The sequence below is a fragment of the Tachyglossus aculeatus genome, chromosome 21, assembly GCF_015852505.1.
Source record: "Tachyglossus aculeatus isolate mTacAcu1 chromosome 21, mTacAcu1.pri, whole genome shotgun sequence".
NCBI classification, from domain to species: Eukaryota; Metazoa; Chordata; class Mammalia; order Monotremata; family Tachyglossidae; genus Tachyglossus; species Tachyglossus aculeatus.
This window is the reverse complement of record NC_052086.1, coordinates 38,049,902-38,063,714: the sequence shown is the minus strand read 5'-3', so window position 1 is coordinate 38,063,714 and position 13,813 is coordinate 38,049,902.

Genomic DNA, 13,813 nt, shown 5'->3' with positions numbered 1-13,813 from the left:
ATGGTTTTTTTTTTTTAATTCAATAACACCACTGCATAGCTGACTCAAATTCAGCCTCTGGTCAACTCCGATCTTCAGATCTTTTTCTGCCGTATTTGTGCCCCTCAAAATGTCACCAGTTGTATTTGAGTTTGACTTTTATCCCGCGATTTACTACTTCATTCACTACCCAGCTGATTTCATGGAGCTGTGAGAGAGTTAAAGACACGGGGAACTGTGAGTTCAAGTTCGTTCATTCAATCGTATTTATTGAGCCCTAATAAGAGTTTGACCGTTGTCAAATATAGTGGAAAGATTACTTCCAATTTCTTGTCTGTTATACTCTTGTTGATTTGTCTAGTGTCATGATGGGGTTTTTTTTTAATTCGATAACACCACTGCACAGCTGACTCAAATTCAGCCTCTGCTCAACTCTGATCTTCAGATCTTTTTCTGCCGTATTTGCGCCCCTCAAAATGTCGCCAGTTGTATTTGAGTTTGACTTTTATCCCGCGATTTACTACCTCATTCACTACCCAGCTGACTTCATGGAGCTGTGAGAGAGTTAAAGACACGGGGAACCGTGAGTTCAAATTCGTTCATTCATTCAATCGTATTTATTGAGCGCTGACTGTGTGCAGAGCGCTGTACTAAGCGCTTGGGGAGTACAAGTCGGCAACAGACGGAGACGGTCCCTACCGAACTACGAGCTCACAGTCTAGAAATAAACCTAGTACCCTAATAAGAGTTTGACCGTTGTCAAATATAGTGGAAAGATTACTTCCAATTTCTTGTCTGTTTTACTCCTGTTGATTTGTCTAGCGTCATGATGGGTTTTTTTTTTAATTCAATAACACCACTGCACAGCTGACTCAAATTCAGCCTCTGCTCAACTCTGATCTTCAGATCTTTTTCTGCCGTATTTGTGCCCCTCAAAATGTCACCAGTTGTATTTGAGTTTGACTTTTATCCCGTGATTTACTACTCCATTCACTACCCAGCTGACTTCATGGAGCTGTGAGAGAGTTAAAGACACGGGGAACCGTGAGTTCAAATTCGTTCATTCAGTCGTATTTATTGAGCCCTAATAAGAGTTTGACCATTGTCAAATATAGTGGAAAGATTACTTCCAATTTCTTGTCTGTTTTACTCCTGTTGATTTGTCTAGTGTCATGATGGGGTTTTTTTTAAATTCAATAACACCACTGCCTAGCTGACTCAAATTCAGCCTCTGCTCAACTCCGATCTTCAGATCTTTTTCTGCCGTATTTGTGCCCCTCAAAATGTCACCAGTTGTATTTGAGTTTGACTTTTATCCCGCGATTTACTACCTCATTCACTACCCAGCTGACTTCATGGAGCTGTGAGAGAGTTAAAGACACGGGGAACCGTGAGTTCAAATTCGTTCATTCAGTCGTATTTATTGAGCCCTAATAAGAGTTTGACCATTGTCAAATATAGTGGAAAGATTACTTCCAATTTCTTGTCTGTTTTACTCCTGTTGATTTGTCTAGTGTCATGATGGGTTTTTTTTTTAATTCGATAACACCACTGCACAGCTGACTCAAATTCAGCCTCTGCTCAACTCTGATCTTCAGATCTTTTTCTGCCGTATTTGTGCCCCTCAAAATGTCACCAGTTGTATTTGAGTTTGACTTTTATCCCGCGATTTACTACTCCATTCACTACCCAGCTGACTTCATGGAGCTGTGAGAGAGTTAAAGACACGGGGAACCGCGAGTTCAAATTCGTTCATTCAGTCGTATTTATTGAGCGCTGACTGTGTGCAGAGCGCTGTACTAAGCGCTTGGGAAGTACAAGTCGGCAACAGATAGAGACGGTCCCGACCCAACAACGGGCTCACAATCTAGAAATAAACCTAGTACCCTAATAAGAGTTTGACCGTTGTCAAATATAGTGGAAAGATTACTTCCAATTTCTTGTCTGTTTTACTCCTGTTGATTTGTCTAGTGTCATGATGGGTTTTTTTTTTTTAATTCAATAACACCACTGCACAGCTGACTCAAATTCAGCCTCTGCTCAACTCTGATCTTCAGATCTTTTTCTGCCGTATTTGTGCCCCTCAAAATGTCACCAGTTGTATTTGAGTTTGACTTTTATCCCGTGATTTACTACTCCATTCACTACCGAGCTGACTTCATGGAGCTGTGAGAGAGTTAAAGACACGGGGAACCGTGAGTTCAAATTCGTTCATTCAGTCGTATTTATTGAGCCCTAATAAGAGTTTGACCATTGTCAAATATAGTGGAAAGATTACTTCCAATTTCTTGTCTGTTTTACTCCTGTTGATTTGTCTAGTGTCATGATGGGTTTTTTTTTTAATTCGATAACACCACTGCACAGCTGACTCAAATTCAGCCTCTGCTCAACTCTGATCTTCAGATCTTTTTCTGCCGTATTTATGCCCCTCAAAATGTCACCAGTTGTATTGGAGTTTGACTTTTATCCCGCGATTTATTACCTCATTCACTACCCAGCTGACTTCATGGAGCTGTGAGAGAGTTAAAGACACGGGGAACCGCGAGTTCAAATTCGTTCATTCAGTCGTATTTATTGAGCGCTGACTGTGTGCAGAGCGCTGTACTAAGCGCTTGGGAAGTACAAGTCGGCAACAGATAGAGACGATCCCAACCCAACAACGGGCTCACAATCTAGAAATAAACCTAGTACCCTAATAAGAGTTTGACCGTTGTCAAATAAAGTGGAAAGATTACTTCCAATTTCTTGTCTGTTTTACTCCTGTTGATTTGTCTAGTGTCATGATGGGTTTTTTTTTTAATTCAATAACACCACTGCATAGCTGACTCAAATTCAGCCTCTGCTCAACTCTGATCTTCAGATCTTTTTCTGCCGTATTTGTGCCCCTCAAAATGTCACCAGTTGTATTTGAGTTTGACTTTTATCCCGCGATTTACTACTTCATTCACTACCCAGCTGATTTCATGGAGATGTGAGAGAGTTAAAGACACGGGGAACTGTGAGTTCAAGTTCGTTCATTCAATCGTATTTATTGAGCCCTAATAAGAGTTTGACCGTTGTCAAATATAGTGGAAAGATTACTTCCAATTTCTTGTCTGTTATACTCTTGTTGATTTGTCTAGTGTCATGATGGGGTTTTTTTTTTAATTCGATAACACCACTGCACAGCTGACTCAAATTCAGCCTCTGCTCAACTCTGATCTTCAGATCTTTTTCTGCCGTATTTGTGCCCCTCAAAATGTCACCAGTTGTATTTGAGTTTGACTTTTATCCCGCGATTTACTACTCCATTCACTACCCAGCTGACTTCATGGAGCTGTGAGAGAGTTAAAGACACGGGGAACCGCGAGTTCAAATTCGTTCATTCAGTCGTATTTATTGAGCGCTGACTGTGTGCAGAGCGCTGTACTAAGCGCTTGGGAAGTACAAGTCGGCAACAGATAGAGAGACGGTCCCGACCCAACAACGGGCTCACAATCTAGAAATAAACCTAGTACCCTAATAAGAGTTTGACCGTTGTCAAATATAGTGGAAAGATTACTTCCAATTTCTTGTCTGTTTTACTCCTGTTGATTTGTCTAGTGTCATGATGGTTTTTTTTTTTAAATTCAATAACACCATTGCATAGCTGACTCAAATTCAGCCTCTGCTCAACTCTGATCTTCAGATCTTTTTCTGCCGTATTTGTGCCCCTCAAAATGTCACCAGTTGTATTTGAGTTTGACTTTTATCCCGTGATTTACTACTCCATTCACTACCCAGCTGACTTCATGGAGCTGTGAGAGAGTTAAAGACACGGGGAACTGTGAGTTCAAATTCGTTCATTCAGTCGTATTTATTGAGCCCTAATAAGAGTTTGACCATTGTCAAATATAGTGGAAAGATTACTTCCAATTTCTTGTCTGTTTTACTCCTGTTAATTTGTCTAGTGTCATGACGGGGTTTTTTTTTTATTTAATAACACCACTGCATAGCTGACTCAAATTCAGCCTCTGCTCAACTCTGATCTTCAGATCTTTTTCTTCCGTATTTGTGCCCCTCAAAATGTCACCAGTTGTATTTGAGTTTGATTTTTATCCCGCGATTTACTACCTCATTCACTACCCAGCTGACTTCATGGAGCTGTGAGAGAGTTAAAGACACGGGGAACCGTGAGTTCAAATTCGTTCATTCAGTCGTATTTATTGAGCCCTAATAAGAGTTTGACCATTGTCAAATATAGTGGAAAGATTACTTCCAATTTCTTGTCTGTTTTACTCCTGTTGATTTGTCTAGTGTCATGATGGGTTTTTTTTTTAATTCGATAACACCACTGCACAGCTGACTCAAATTCAGCCTCTGCTCAACTCTGATCTTCAGATCTTTTTCTGCCGTATTTGTGCCCCTCAAAATGTCACCAGTTGTATTTGAGTTTGACTTTTATCCCGCGATTTACTACTCCATTCACTACCCAGCTGACTTCATGGAGCTGTGAGAGAGTTAAAGACACGGGGAACCGCGAGTTCAAATTCGTTCATTCAGTCGTATTTATTGAGCGCTGACTGTGTGCAGAGCGCTGTACTAAGCGCTTGGGAAGTACAAGTCGGCAACAGATAGAGACGGTCCCGACCCAACAACGGGCTCACAATCTAGAAATAAACCTAGTACCCTAATAAGAGTTTGACCGTTGTCAAATAAAGTGGAAAGATTACTTCCAATTTCTTGTCTGTTTTACTCCTGTTGATTTGTCTAGTGTCATGATGGTTTTTTTTTTTTAATTCAATAACACCACTGCATAGCTGACTCAAATTCAGCCTCTGGTCAACTCCGATCTTCAGATCTTTTTCTGCCGTATTTGTGCCCCTCAAAATGTCACCAGTTGTATTTGAGTTTGACTTTTATCCCGCGATTTACTACTTCATTCACTACCCAGCTGATTTCATGGAGATGTGAGAGAGTTAAAGACACGGGGAACTGTGAGTTCAAGTTCGTTCATTCAATCGTATTTATTGAGCCCTAATAAGAGTTTGACCGTTGTCAAATATAGTGGAAAGATTACTTCCAATTTCTTGTCTGTTATACTCTTGTTGATTTGTCTAGTGTCATGATGGGGTTTTTTTTTAATTCGATAACACCACTGCACAGCTGACTCAAATTCAGCCTCTGCTCAACTCTGATCTTCAGATCTTTTTCTGCCGTATTTGTGCCCCTCAAAATGTCACCAGTTGTATTTGAGTTTGACTTTTATCCCGCGATTTACTACTCCATTCACTACCCAGCTGACTTCATGGAGCTGTGAGAGAGTTAAAGACACGGGGAACCGCGAGTTCAAATTCGTTCATTCAGTCGTATTTATTGAGCGCTGACTGTGTGCAGAGCGCTGTACTAAGCGCTTGGGAAGTACAAGTCGGCAACAGATAGAGAGACGGTCCCGACCCAACAACGGGCTCACAATCTAGAAATAAACCTAGTACCCTAATAGGAGTTTGACCGTTGTCAAATATAGTGGAAAGATTACTTCCAATTTCTTGTCTGTTTTACTCCTGTTGATTTGTCTAGTGTCATGATGGTTTTTTTTTTTAAATTCAATAACACCATTGCATAGCTGACTCAAATTCAGCCTCTGCTCAACTCTGATCTTCAGATCTTTTTCTGCCGTATTTGTGCCCCTCAAAATGTCACCAGTTGTATTTGAGTTTGACTTTTATCCCGTGATTTACTACTCCATTCACTACCCACCTGACTTCATGGAGCTGTGAGAGAGTTAAAGACACGGGGAACTGTGAGTTCAAATTCGTTCATTCAGTCGTATTTATTGAGCCCTAATAAGAGTTTGACCATTGTCAAATATAGTGGAAAGAGTACTTCCAATTTCTTGTCTGTTTTACTCCTGTTAATTTGTCTAGTGTCATGACGGGGTTTTTTTTTTATTTAATAACACCACTGCATAGCTGACTCAAATTCAGCCTCTGCTCAACTCTGATCTTCAGATCTTTTTCTTCCGTATTTGTGCCCCTCAAAATGTCACCAGTTGTATTTGAGTTTGATTTTTATCCCGCGATTTACTACCTCATTCACTACCCAGCTGACTTCATGGAGCTGTGAGAGAGTTAAAGATACGGGGAACCATGAGTTCAAATTCGTTCATTCATTCAATCGTATTTATTGAGCACTTACTGTGTGCAGAGCACTATACTAAGCGCTTGGGAAGTCCAAGTCGGCAACATCTAGAGACAGTCCCTACCCAACAATGGGCTCACGGTCTAGAAGGGGGAGACGGACAACAAAACAAAACATGTGGACAGGTGTCAAAGTCGTCAGAACAAATAGAAGTAAAGCTAGATTCATTCATTCATTCAATCGTATTTATTGAGCACTTACTGTGTGCAGAGCACTATACTAAGCGCTTGGGAAGTCCAAGTCGGCAACATCTAGAGACGGTCCCTACCCAACAACAGGCTCACAGTCTAGAAGGGGGAGACGGACAACAAAACAAAACATGTGGACAGGTGTCAAAGTCGTCAGAACAAATAGAAGTAAAGCTAGATTCATTCATTCAATCGTATTTATTGAGCACTTACTGTGTGCAGAGCACTGTACTAAGCGCTTGGGAAGTCCAAGTCGGCAACATCTAGAGACGGTCCCTACCCAACAGCGGGCTCACAGTCTAGAAGGGGGAGACGGACAACAAAACAAAACGTGTGGACAGGTGTCAAGTCATCAGAATAAATAGAAATAAAGCTAGATGCACATCATTAACAAAATTAATAGAATAGTAAATGTGTACAAGTAAAATAAATAGAGTAGTAAATCTGTACAAACATCTATACAGGTGCTGTGGGGAGGGGAAGGAGGTAGGGCCGGGGGGATGGGGAGGAGGAGAGGAAAAAGGGGGCTCAGTGTGGGCCCCCTTCAAATAATAATAATAATAATAATAATGGCATTTATTAAGCGCTTACTATGTGCAAAGCACTGTTCTAAGCACTGGGGGGATACAAGGTGATGAGGTTGTCCCACGTGGGGCTCCCAGTCTTCATCCCCATTTTACAGATGAGGGAACTGAGGCCCAGAGAAGTGAAGTGACTTGCCCAAAGTCTCACAGCTGACAAGTGGCGGAGCCGGGATTTGAACCCATGACCTCTGACTCCAAAGCCCGGGCTTTTTTCCACTGAGCCACGCTGCTTCTCATGTGACCTGGCAGTGGACTTCTTGGAAATCGCAGAAGCAGTCACCCCTGGGGGTGTCTAGTTCAGGTCTGGCCTGATAGTCGAGGGTCCTGGGTTCTATTCCTGCTAAGATGGCACCTGACGGCCCTCTCGAATACCGTCCAGACGTGTGATGTCGCATGTGACTCAGTGGACTGTGAGCCCGCTGTCGGGTAGGGACCGTCTCTATCTGTTGCCAACTTGGACTCCCCAAGCGCTTAGTCCAGTGCTCTGCACACAGTAAGCGCTCAATAAATACGATTGAATGAATGAATGAATGAATGAATGGAAAGAGCCCAGGCCATGGAATCAGAGGTCATGGGTTCAAATCCCGGCTCCGCCAATTGTCAGCTGTGTGACTTCGGGCAGGTCACTTCACTTCTCTGGGCCTCAGTTCCCTCATCTGCTACATGGGGATGAAGACTGTGAGCCCCCCGTGGGACAAGCTGATCACCTTGTAACCTCCCCAGCGCTTAGAACAGTGCTTTGCACATAGTAAGCGCTTAATAAATGCCATCATTATTATTACTATTATTATGTGGCTCAGTGGAAAGAGACTGGGCTTTGGAGTCAGAGGTCATGGGTTCAAATCCCAGCTCCGCCAATTGTCAGCTGGGTGACTTTGGGCAAGTCACTTCACTTCTCCGGGCCTCAGTGACCTCATCTGTAAAATGGGGATGAAGACTGTGAGCTGCCTGTGGGACAAGCTGATCACCTTGTAACCTCCCCAGCGCTTAGAACAGTGCTTTGCACATAGTAAGTGCTTATTAAATGCCATTATTATTATTACTATTATTATGTGGCTCAGTGGAAAGAGACTGGGCTTTGGAGTCAGAGGTCATGGGTTCAAATCCCAGCTCCGCCAATTGTCAGCTGGGTGACTTTGGGCAAGTCACTTCACTTCTCCGGGCCTCAGTGACCTCATCTGTAAAATGGGGATGAAGACTGTGAGCCGCCCGTGGGACAAGCTGATCACCTTGTAACCTCCCCAGAGCTTAGAACAGTGCTTTGCACATAGTAAGCACTTAATAAATGCCAGTATTATTATTATTATTATTATGTGGCTTAGTGGAAAGAGACTGGGCTTTGGAGTCAGAGGTCATGGGTTCAAATCACGGCTCCGCCAATTGTCAGGTGGGTGACTTTGGGCAAGTCACTTAACTTCTCTGGGCCTCAGTTCCCTCATCTGTAAAATGGGGATGAAGACTGTGAGCCCCCTGTGGGACAACCTGATCACCTTGTAGCCTCCCCAGTGTGCTTTGCACAAAGTAAGAGCAATAAATGCCATCGTTATTATGTATTACTCCGGACAGGCGGTACCGTGTAATCAATCAATCAATCAATCAATCGTATTTATTGAGCGCTTCCTGTGTGCAGAGCACTGGACTAAGCGCTTGGGAAGTCCAAGTTGGCAACATCTAGAGACAGTCCCTACCCAACAGTGGGCTCACAGTCTAGAAGGGGGAGACAGAGGACAAAACCAAACATATTGAGAAGCAGCGTGGCTCGGTGGAAAGAGCCCGGGCTTTAGAGTCAGAGGTCATGGGTTCGAATGCCAACTCCACCACATGTCTGCTGTGTGATCTTGGGTAAGTCACTTAACTTCTCTGGGCTTCAGTGACCTCATCTGTAAAATGGGGATGAAGACTGTGAGCCCCACATGGGACAACCTGATCACCCTGTATCCTCCCCAGCGCTTAGAACAGTGCTTTGCACATAGTAAGCGCTTAACAAATGCCAATTATGATTATATTAACAAAATAGAATAGATATCATCATCATCAATCGTATTTATTGAGCGCTTACTGTGTGCAGAGCACTGTACTAAGCGCTTGGGAAGTCCAAGTTGGCAACATCTAGAGACGGTCCCTACCCAACAGTGGGCTCACAGTCTAAAAGGGGGAGACAGAGAACAAAACCAAACATACTAACAAAATAAAATAAACAGAATAGAGATGTACAAGTAAACTAAATAAATAAATAGAGTAATAAATCTGTACAAACATATATACATATATACAGGACATGAAAGCCATGTAATGACATGAAATGTATATATATATATGTATATATGTTTGCACATATTTATTACTCTATTTATTTTACTTGTACATATCTATCCTGTTTATTTTATTTTGTTAGTATGTTTGGTTTGGTTCTTTGCCTCCCCCTTTTAGACTGTGTTGGGTAGGGACTGTCTCTATATGTTGCCAACTTGTATTTCCCAAGCGCTTAGTCCAGTGCTCTGCACACAGTAAGCGCTCAATAAATACAATTGATTGATTGATTGATTGATTGATTGATTGATTGAAAGCTGCCATTTTATCCAACTCTGCTGATTTTGCGTGATCCTACAGCGTTTCTCGAAGGGGAACCCCTGAGCCCCGACTTGCTCCAGAGCTTTTATGCCCCCCTCCCACGTCGGTGTGAGGTCGGCACGTCTTCCGGGTGACGACACTGTGGCAAAATCTGTGGCAGAGGGAGGCTCAGGGCTGAAAATTAAAAGAAATAAAACTGGAGAGCAATATTTCTGGTATTACGCCAGATCCAGACAGGGATGGACTGGATGAAAACCAGCCTGTCCGGTTTAAAACCTGATGACTGGCCATCCTAAGTACCCCTTCTGCCCCTCCCTGACCTGCTGGGTGACCTCAGGCAAGTCACTTAACCTTTCTGTGATTCAATTTCTTCATCGGTAAAATGGGGATGATAATACCCGCCTCTCCTTACCTTGGGAGGATTAAAATGCGATGATTGATGTCAAAGCACTTTGGACAAAATGAGAGCACCCTACCAGTTCAAGGTGTTAGAAGCGCAGAAATCAGGAGATTTTGAGGACAGCAGCAGGGATCCCAAATGGTCCAGTACAGAGTAATCAATCAATCGTATTTATTGAGTGCTTACTGTGTGCAGAGCACTGGACTAAGCGCTTGGAAGTCCAAGTTGGCAACATATAGAGACGGTCCCTACCCAACAGTGGGCTCACAGTCTAGAAGGGGGAGACAGAGAACAGAACCAAACATACTAACAAAATAAAATAAATAGAATAGATATGTACAAATAAAATAAATAAATCAATAGAGTAATAAATATGTACAAACATATACAGGTGCTGTGGGGAAGGGAAGGAGGTAAGATGGGGGGGATGGAGAGGGGGACAAGGGGGAGAGGAAGGAAGGAGTAATCTTTATGGATGCCCAGTGTGAAAAGGACAGTTGGTGGTAAATAGTCTTTTCAATCACAATAGCTTCATGGATATATAGGGAGTTTTTCTATAGGGAGAAGCAGCGTGGCTTATAATAATAATAATAATAATAATAATGGTATTTGTTAAGCGCTTACTATGTGCAAAGCACTGTTCTAAGCGCTGGAGCACTGTTCTAGGCTTAGTGGAAAGAGCCCGGGCTTTGGTGTCAGAGGTCATGGGTTCAAATCCCGGCTCTGCCAGTTGTCAGCTGTGTGACTTTGGCCAAGTCACTTCACTTCTCTGGGCCTCAGTGACCTCATCTGGAAAATGGGGATTAAGACCGTGAGCTCTCCGTGGGGCAACTTGATCACCTTGTAACCTCCCCAGCGCTTAGAACAGTGCTTTGCACATAGTAAGCGCTTAATAAATGCCATTATTATTATTATGTCAGGTAGATTTTATAGGCTCTAGACAGTACGCTCATTATGGGCAGGAACAAGTCTACCAGCTCTGCTATAGTGCAATAATAATAATAATGATGATGGTATTTGTTGAACGCTTATTACGTGCCAAGCACTACTCATTCGATCCTATTTATTGAGCACTTACTGTGTGCAGAGCACTGTACTAAGCGCTTGGAAAGTACAATTCGGCAAGAGAGAGAGACCATCCCTGCCCACGACGGGCTCACGGTCTAGAAGAGGGGGAGACAGACAGGAAAACAAGCCAACAGGCATCAGAAGCACCATTTTAAATACAAATGATTCATTCGATCCTATTTATTGAGCGCTTACTGTGTGCAGAGCACTGTACTAAGCGCTTGGAAAGTATAATTAGGCAAGAGAGAGAGATCATCCCTGCCCACAATGGGCTCACGGTCTAGAAGGCGGGGAGACAGGAAAACAAGCAAAGAGGCATCAGAAGCACCATTTTAAATACAAATGATTCATTCACTCGTATTTATTGAGCGCTGTGTGCAGAGCACTGTACTATTCATTCATTCATTCAATCGTATTTATTGGGTGCTTACTGCGTGCAGAGTGCTGTACTAAGCGCTTGCAAAGTACAATTCAGCAACAGAGACAATCCCTACCCAACAATGGGCTAAACACCGTACTGTAGTGGTTATTATTGTTGTTGTTAGCACCATTGTTATGATATAATAATTATTATACTGTTAATAATTAATATTATTATACTATTAATAATTAATATTATTATTAGAGAAGCAGCATGACTTAGTGGCAAGAGCCCGGGCTTGGGACTCAGAGGTCATGGGTTCAAATCCCTGCTCCGCCAACTGTCACTTGTGTGACTTGAGCCCACTGTTGGGTAGGGACCGTCTCTCTATGTTGCCAACTTGGACTTCCCAAGCGCTTAGTCCAGTGCTCTGCACACAGTCAGCGCTCAATAAATACGATTGAATGAATGAATGAATGAATGACTTTGGGCAAGTCACTTCACTTCTCTGGGCCTCAGTTCCCTCATCTATAAAATGGGGATGAAGACTGGGAGCCCCATGTGGGACAATCTGATCACCTTGTATCCCCCGCCCAGCGCTTAGAACAGTGCTTTGCACATAGTAAGCGCTTAATAAATGCCATTATTATTATTATTAACTGAACCCCTCAGTGACGATTGGAAGCTTCTTGAGGACCAGGATCCTGCTTACCAACTCTACTGTATTGTCCTCTCCCAAGAGCTCAGCACAGTGCTCTGCACACAGTAAGCGCTCAATAAATTCCACCGATCGATAAGCCTGCCGGAATTGATTCATCCCTGGCAAAAGAGAGCCTATTTCCTCCTGATTCCTGGAGAGGATCAGCGTGGCTCAGTGGAAAGAGCCCAGGCTTTGGAGTCAGAGGTCATGGGTTCAAATCCTGGCTCCTCCAATGGTCAGCTGGGTGACGTCGGGCAAGTCACTTCACTTCTCTGGGCCTCAGTTCCCTCATCTGGAAAATGGGGATGAAGACTGTGAGCCCCCCGTGGGACAACCTGATCACCTCGTCACCTCCCCGGCGCTTAGAACAGTGCTTTGCACATAGTAAGCGCTTAATAAATGCCATCATTATTATTATTATTATTATTAACTGGATCCCACAGTGTCGATTGGAAGCTTCTTGAGGACCAGGATCCTGCTTACCAACTCGACTGTATTGTCCTCTCCCAAGAGCTCAGCACAGTGCTCTGCACACAGTAAGCGCTCAATAAATTCCACCCATCGATAAGCCCGCTGGAATTGATTAATCCCTGGCCAAAGGGATCCCGTTTCCTCCTGATTCCCGGAGAGGATCGGATCCAATAAAAATAAAATTATTCAAGCCAGGGGAATAACAGCCGACGGACCAGCTTTTCTGGCTCTCTCACTTTCCCTGTGACATCAGTTTCCTCTGGGGGCTCAGCTGAAATGTTTTCTCAAGAACAACATTGAGAAGCAGTGTGGCTCCATGGAAAGAGCGCGAGATTTAGAGTCCGAGGTCATGGGTTCAAATCCCGGCTCCGCCAATTGTCAGCTGTGTGACTTTGGGAAAGTCACTTCACTTCTCTGTGCCTCAGTTCCCTCATCTGTAAAATGGGGATGAAGACTGTGAGCCCCCCATGGGACAACCTGATCACCTTGTAACCTCCCCAGCGCTTAGAACAGTGCTTTGCACATAGTAAGCGCTTAGTAAATGCCATCATCATTATTATTATTATTCTCTGGCCCTCAGTGGCCTCATCTGTAAAATGGGGATGAAGATTGTGAGCCCCCCCATGGGACAACCTGATCACCTTGTAACCTCCCTAGCGCTTAGAACAGTGCTTTGCACATAGTAAGCACTTAATAAATATTATTATTATTATTATTATTATTATTATTATTATTATTATTATTATTATTATTATTATTCTCTGGCCCTCAGTGACCTCATCTGTAAAATGGGGATGAAGACTGTGAGCCCCCCGTGGGAAAACCTGATCACCTTGTCACCTCCCCAGCACTTAGAACAGCGCTTTGCACGTAGTAAGCGCTTAATAAATGCCATCATTATTATTATTATTATTATTCTCTGGCCCTCAGTGACCTCATCTGTAAAATGGGGATGAAGACTGTGAGCCCCCCGTGGGACAACCTGATCACCTTGTAACCTCCCCAGCGCTTAGAACAGTGCTTTGCACATAGTAAGTGCTTAATAAATGCCATCATTATTATTATTATTATTCTCTGGCCCTCAGTGACCTCATCTGTAAAATACGGATGAAGACTGTGAGCCCCCCGTGGGACAACCTGATCACCTTGTAACCTCCTCAGCGCTTAGAACAGTGCTTTGCACATAGTAAGCGCTTAATAAATGCCATCATTATTATTATTATTATTATTCTCTGGCCCTCAGTGACCTCAACTGTAAAATGGGGGTGAAGACTGTGAGCCCCCATGGGACAACCTGATCACCTTGTAGCCTCCCCAGTGCTTAGAACAGTG